We start from the raw sequence: 7,425 nt of genomic DNA, 5'->3' as shown, positions 1-7,425 counted from the left end.
ATTTAGATAATAAAATCAGAGAATTAGATAACAAACAATAGAAATTGAAAAATAAAATAAAAATTATAATCTAATTTCTATTCCAAATCTTCACTGTCATCAGCCTCTTCTACTTTAACCTTTTTGGCGTTTTTAACCTGTCTTGAATACCTTATGTAGATCCTTATTTTCCTACATAATGGCCGTCTTCATTAAGGGGTAAAAGTCTTTTTTTCTTCATTTTTTCATGAAAATTTGTCCATCTCATTCAGCAAAAGCTTATAGAGATACCCACCTCAGAGTAGAATCCATTCAATGAATCTTCATTCAGAACAACACTCAATATAGAAGAAATGAGTTTCCGCATCGTTGGCTTTTTTAAGTATCTTTTTTGGCGTTTTAAAGTGAATGGTTTTTGGAAAGATGGCGTTTATTTTTTTAGTGGTGTGATAAGTTGATTGTGCAGATGTCTCTCTTATAGGATGTTTTTGACGCGTAGTTTAGGCGGGATTTTTATTTTATAATAAATGATATTAATAAAGTAGCCGTCTTTTCAGTTATTGTGTGTATTTTTTACTGTTTTTGTTCAGGTTTTTATGAGTTTTTATGGTCTTAGACATTCCATCTTCCAAATTTGGCCTTTTTTAATGGCTTTAAGTAGTTTTTGGTTGTTTTTTTTTTTTTCCATTTTTAGCTTTTAATAATGCTTCTCCAAATTACTTTTATTATAGGTTGGGAGTTCTTGGCGTTTTATTGCATTATGGCGTTTTCACAATAATTATGACTGTTTTGGTGTTTTATTAATATAATGTTATTTTTTATTCTAAGTTCAAAAATAAATAACAAACAACAGAAAAAAAAATTAAAATAGAAATAATTCATCTTTCAAATCTTCACTGTCGTCAGTCTCTTTCTTCTTTGAAACATGTTTACTGGCGGTTTGGCTTAGCCATGCTTGTGTTTTTGTGGCCGTTTGGGAAGACAAAACGACATGAGTTTTTTGTTTGAATATGTATCTTCAAACAACTCATTAGTGTCATTCGTGTTTTTCATGCCATTAAAATATTCATCAAGAACAAAACACATAAAATGGCATAAGTCTGAACCCCAACATTTTTTTGTTTATGATTTGTCCATCTCATGCAGCAAAATGTTATTTGAGTCACAACAACTCAGGAAGAATGCATTATCCGAAACTTTGGCGTAGAACAATATTTGAATATTCAGAAAACGATATTTGGCATTTTTAGCGTTTTTCTGAGGAAATAGTGTATCTGAAAGAACCATAGAAAATAAGGCGTTTTTTGAGTAGTTGTGTTTGATGTTTTGGGGATTTTGGCGTTTGTAAGTTGAATGGTATATAGTAGAAAATATGGCGTTTCAGGTTCTGGGGGGTGTGTTTTTATGTTTGGGATGTTTTTTGTTTATATAGCCATGTGTTTTGGTCCGTAATGGCGTTTTATTCATCAGTATGGCGTTTTGGTATAGAGGTGTAAAGACGCTTTTACCCTTAATGAGGCGCGTCCACGTAATAAAATTGATGTTATTTACGAAAACGCCACCGCGCCAATCTAGTCCATAGATTGTTTTAATCGGACGATCGATAAGCATTCTCACCGTTCTCACACTTTCTACCGTTTTCTCCAAATCCCGACCCTATATATATATATATATATATATATATATATATATATATATATATATATATAACTTTTTTACGTTTTACGTTTAACGATAAACTTTTTACGTTTTACGTTTTTACGTTTTACGTTAAACTTTTTACATTATATGTTAAACTTTTTACGTTATACGTTAAACTTTTTACGTTTTACGTTAAACTTTTTACGTTTTACGTTAAACATTTTATATATATATATATAGGGCAAGGTTCATGCGAGTACCACCTTTATTGCGAGAACCGCGAGAACCAATGTGAACACAACCTAAAATAGCTAAACAAACCCTAAAAAGACCTAAAAAACCTAATCCCCCCATTCAAAAAAAACCTAACCCTCTCCCCCCCAAGCTAAATGCTAAAAACTAACCCCCCCCCCCCCAAAAAAAAAAAAACATAAAAAAACCTAACCCCCACCCCACCCCACCCCTCACCCCCCCCCCCTCAAAAAAAAAAAGAAAAGAAAAAAACCTAAACCCCCCTCCCCCACCCCCTAAAAACCTAACCCCCCCCCCCCCAAGCTGAAATGCTAAAAACTAAACCCCTAAAAAACCTTAAAAAATCTAAAAAAATAAAAAAAAACACATAATTTTTTAATATTTTTTACAATCGCTATTTTTAGTAGCCAAAATTTTTTTTGGCTACTAAAAGTAACGATTTTTTCATAAAAATTGTTAAAAATGTTTTTGTGTGTTTTTTAGCCATTTTCAGGTATTTTTGGTTGTGTTCACATTGGTTCTCGCGGTTCTCGCAATAAAGGGTGGTTCATAAAAATTTAACGTAAAACGTAAATTTTTTTTATGTAACCTGCAAAACGTAAACTTCTATGTAAAAACGTAAAAACGGGACATAAAAAGTTTAACGTAACACGTAAAAATTTTAAAAAGTTTAAAACGTAAAACGTAAAAAAAGTAAAACGTAAAACTTAAAACGTAAAAAATTGAGCTAAAAATTTTTTATCCCGTAAATCGTAATTTTTTTTTGAAAAAAAAAACGGGCCGTAAAATACGGAACGTAAAAAACGGCGCGAAAAAAACGAGGCTAAACGGTGCGTAAAAATTTTAAAATTTTTAACGTAAAACGTATAAAGTGTACAAAAAGGGCGCATTAAAAAAAGTGAAAAAAACGGCGCGTTAAAACGGCGTGTAAAAAATTTGGCGCGTTAAAAAACCGTAAACCACCACCGTAAACTTGAAAAAAGGGTGCGTAAAAAAGTTTTTGTAAAGAAAAAAAAGTTAAACCGTAAACCGTAAACTTTTTAACGTAAAAATGTAAAACATAAAAAGTTTTACGTAAAACGTAAAACGTAAAAAGTTTCACGTAAAACGTAAAAAGTTTTACGTAAAACGTAAAAAGTTTTACGTAAAACGTAAAAAGTTTTACGTAAAACGTAAAAACTTTTACGTAAAACTTAAAACGTAAAAAGGGCGCGTAAAAAAGGGACATGAAAACGGGACGTAAAAAAACCCGGTCGCAAAAACGGCGTGAAAAAAACGGGGCGTAAAAAAACGGCGCGTAAAAACGGGACGCTAAAACGGCGTGTTAAAAAAACGGCGCGTAAAAAACGGCGTTAAAAAAACGGCGCGTAAAAAACGGCGCGTTAAAAAAACGGCGTTAAAAAACGACGCGTAAAAAACGGCGCGTAAAAAACGGCATTAAAAAACGGCGCGTTAAAAAAACGGCGCGTTAAAAAACGGCGTTAAAAAACGGCGCGTTAAAAACGGCGTTAAAAAAACGGCGCGTAAAAAACGGCGTTAAAAACGGCGCGTAAAAAACGGCGTTAAAAACGGCGCGTTAAAAAAACGGCGTTAAAAAACGGCGCGTAAAAACGACGGTTGAAAAAACCCGGCGTGCAAAAACCGGCCCGCAAAAAGAATTGTCTTTGTTAAAAAAATTTGAATTTAAAAATGTTTTTACTAAAAAAATCTTTTAAAATAATAAAAAGTAATATAATAAAACTAAAAAGTAATATAATAAAACAAAAAAGTAATAAAAAAATAATAAAGGCAAAAAGACAAAAAAAAGTTATTTTACTTAAATACCCTTTTGGATTAAAATAATAAAGACATAATAAGACAAAATTTATTTAATATTTTTTGTTACTTTTAATATCATCCATTCATCTTGTTGATCCAAAGGCTAGAAAGTGGTTCCCATGGTTTTTACAACTAGAGGTGGTTTTCATTTTAGCGATCCCCTATATATATATCTATACTACTTTAATAAGGATATAGGAAGGACAGAATGGTAATTGAACAATGTGTTGAAAACACCCTCAATGCACAATGTACAACACTTGAAGCACCAAGAAACACAACATAATTTACCCTTCAACTGATTCATCTTCAACCGTCTATTTCTTTAACTTTTTCACACGGATTGTGATCTGAACGGCTGATATTCAGCTCACACGGATCAAGGGTTTTACTTTCATTCGATTTACTCTCACAAAACTTTATCAACCTTCTCTCTCCCACTCTCTGCGACTCATGAACAGATCTGTGAGGATTTCACCAGATCTAGGGTTTTACTTTCATTCGATTTCAAATCCATGACCCCATCCTGTGACGGTGTCGTGTGCAGTGTTAAAATCCGCCGATTAGGGTTCCGGCAGTGGGATTCTCGAGCAGATTGTTGGCAAATGAGACGAGCAACTGGCGGTAGATGGTGGTTGAGGTAGGTTCCGACAACCCGGTTCCGATTTATCGGCTGCATGTACGTTTTCTGACAACGAAGGTAATTCTAGCAACCTTTTTTTTCTTATTTTTGTAGGTCATGTGCTTCAGATTTCGTTAGTTCTAGAAACTGATGTTGAAAATTTATAATTTTGAGGACTGTATTGCTGATTTCAATAGTTTAGAAGCTGGTGGCGTGTTTGTGCTGGTTCGACAAAGCCAGAAAGCGGAGGCGACGGCTAGGGTTCCGATTAGTGATCTCGGTCCGATGTTCTTCACGAGAGATGATCTACTCGAGATGGTAAAGATGGAATTCCAGCATTGCTTGGGGTTACAGGTATGCTTGATTTGGTGGGGTTGAAGTTGAACGTTTACTTGAGTCCTTTATGTATTTTTCATTATTATTGTTAATCTCATGTGTGCATTATGCAATCTACTACCTGATCTTGATTCTTAACTGTTTGGTCTGTTCATGTCTTGATTTGCTAACATTACTTGCATGTGTTGAAAAATATGGTTGCAGGGGATATACCAGCAGCAGTTACCGTGGAGGATATTGATATTGCTGTGAAAGCAGCACGCAGAGCTCTTAAACATGATGAAGGAAAAGAATGGGCATCAGCTTCTGGGGCTCATCGTGCAAAGTATCTTCGTTCCATTGCTACAAAGGTAAGGATTTTCTGGATGATATTCTGAATTTGGGTTCGGTTTGTTTTCTATCGTTAATATGCTAAAGCTTTCAATTATGCATAGGTTACTGAGAAAAAGGATAAGTTCGCTAAGCTTCCAATGGATACCTTTAAATTCCATATCATCAGGGAACCAATTGGTGGTGTTGGGCTGATTACTCCATGGTACTCTCTACCTCTACTGTAATAATGATTTGTATTTTCTGATAATATTTTCTTATAGTTTGTTTTATTTGTTTTCTATAGGAATTATCCTTTGCTAATGGCTATTTGGATAGTTGCATCTGCACTGGCTGCTGGGTGTGCTGCAGTACTTAAGCCATCAGAGTTGGCGTCTGTGTAAGTCCTATCTTATCATTTTCTATTTTTTTTTGCATTACGGTGTATGATATTCTTATATATGTCATTTATCAATATATTTCCAGCACGTGTCTGGAATTAGGCAAAGTATGCAGGGAGGTGGGGCTGCCCCCTGGCACGTGTCTGCAACAAAAATTCCTTCCGGCGCGTACACAACTACCACCAGCAAAACTGAAGATGAGAATTCTACCGGTGACATCTAGAGTTGAATTTCATGTCTTAAGGTGGTTATGAGGGTGTGCACCGTGAGTTCCAGCAAATCAGCAATGCCTAGAAAGTTTAGAATGAGGGTTGTACGATGGTGGTGGTTGTGCGAACACATTTAGATGGGCGATTTGAAGATGGCCAAATTTTCCTAGCGATTGAGGTAAGTACAGTCCTGCTTAGCTTCATTTATCAGCTAATCTTATCATTCCGACCAGCAGTAGGTTGAGTGAATATGATGTTTTAGGTCGGTTGGCAGCTAAGATGTCTCTGACTGCTGTGAATTTGGAGCCAGTGAAGTGGTGTTGTTTGATCAATTAACGTTTACGTGTTTTTTGATCAATTAGCGTTTCCTGTTACTATGCAACAGACCATTATGTGGAGTGACAAACTTGGTTTGGTACCGGTGAATAGTCATGGGACCTAACTGTATATGGGGACTTATATTACCGTGCTTTAATCTTTGTCATATAGACTAGAACAACTGCTCAAAAGGACTTAAATTATGGAACATTGGGCTCGCTGGGAGGTACAAAGAAGAGTTGAATTGTGAAATTCAACATGCTTTCATTTTATAATTATAAGCACTCATTATTTAACCTGACATTTCACTGATCAGCAGCTTAAAATATCTAATGTCGCTTAACACATTAGTTTTCTAATTGAAATGTGTTTTGAGTAGGTTAATAACTTACTGAAGCAATTCTAGGGGCTGTTACCAGAACTTTGGGTATTCCAGATACCATTTTTTTCTTAACTGGAAGTAAAGATGGGATGTAACGCTTTGGGATGCTTAGAGGGCAAAATTGGTATCAATGGCCAAAGATGCATGATAGACAACATTAATATTGTGGTTGGCTCATAGAGTTGTACTAATCTGATGGGAACATTGATCTGGTGTGGCATCTTGGGATACTTGTTTGTATTGTTCTGCAGGGAGTGAATGTTTGATGGGATGCTGTTCCATATTCCATCAATTGGCATTGCCTCCCATTTGCTTTGTTATACGATTTATGTCTGTTGGTTCATAGATTTGGCTTCCTTGGGATAGAAAATGTTTGTATCTGGGGTGGCCCTTTGGTTTCATATATTAATTAGCTGGTTAGTCTTGGTGCAATTTAAGAGTGTTACAGGTTGGTGCTAAGATGAAAACTGTTATTTTTGTTGATTTTGTGATGTTTAATGGAAGTTTGTTTTGGCTGGTCAAAAAAAGAAAAACAACGTTCATAATTACAGATTATATATTTTGGCAAGAAAATCTACATATACCAGCCAAGCGAATAGTATACATTCACATGTGAGAATTTTTTAATATATTAAAAGGTGGAAAAATTGCATATGTGCCAATTTGACCTGACCCATTGACCCACATAAAATTACCCTCTTTGTCAAAGAGTCTTTGAGTTGGTACTGAATTTCACCTCTTAGCACAGTCCAGTTTGTCACATGTAGATACTTGATTTCTATTTACAACTAACCAACAATTATAAAATAATGAAAAAATTAATGTGCAAAAGTATTAAATTACAAATCAAAGAGTTGGTTAAAGTATTTGGTGTTTTTTGTTCAAATGCTTCTGAGTTAAAGAGTTTGGTCTTCTTTTTGTTCAGATAGTTGAATTAACAAAAAATTATATATATTTTGTGAGGATTGATAAACTAATAGAAACAAGTACCCTCTTGCAAAAATTGTCACTATCACAACATTGTTTGGTAAAGATTATTTTATTTGGTCTCACGCAACCTAGAGTTGGCTATATTGTGCTATTTTGTTTGGGTAAATTTCATATGGTCGGTCGCCCGGTGAAAGGAGACTTTTCCGTAATTTCATAAGGAGACTTATT

The 7,425-nt window shown here is 34.8% G+C and overlaps 1 long non-coding RNA gene across 4 annotated transcripts; it reads left to right on the top strand.

Annotated features, from left to right (window-relative positions):
* The first annotated feature begins 3,852 nt into the window (after positions 1-3,852).
* Positions 3,853-6,750, top strand: LOC110912692. Of its 4 annotated transcripts, none has more exons than XR_002578126.2 (7): positions 3,853-4,390; positions 4,510-4,666; positions 4,853-4,998; positions 5,083-5,183; positions 5,265-5,357; positions 5,444-5,745; positions 5,830-6,750. It is a non-coding gene; the product is annotated as an uncharacterized LOC110912692 (long non-coding RNA). The 4 variants fall into 4 exon arrangements; XR_002578124.2 differs by having other exon boundaries at positions 5,444-6,111; positions 6,265-6,750; XR_002578122.2 differs by having other exon boundaries at positions 5,444-6,750.
* Positions 6,751-7,425: the final 675 nt, after the last annotated feature.

This window comes from Helianthus annuus, chromosome 15 (genome assembly GCF_002127325.2).
Source record: "Helianthus annuus cultivar XRQ/B chromosome 15, HanXRQr2.0-SUNRISE, whole genome shotgun sequence".
NCBI classification, from domain to species: domain Eukaryota; kingdom Viridiplantae; phylum Streptophyta; class Magnoliopsida; order Asterales; family Asteraceae; genus Helianthus; species Helianthus annuus.
The sequence above is the reverse complement of the archived record's forward strand: the minus strand, read 5'-3'. Positions and strand labels throughout refer to the sequence as shown.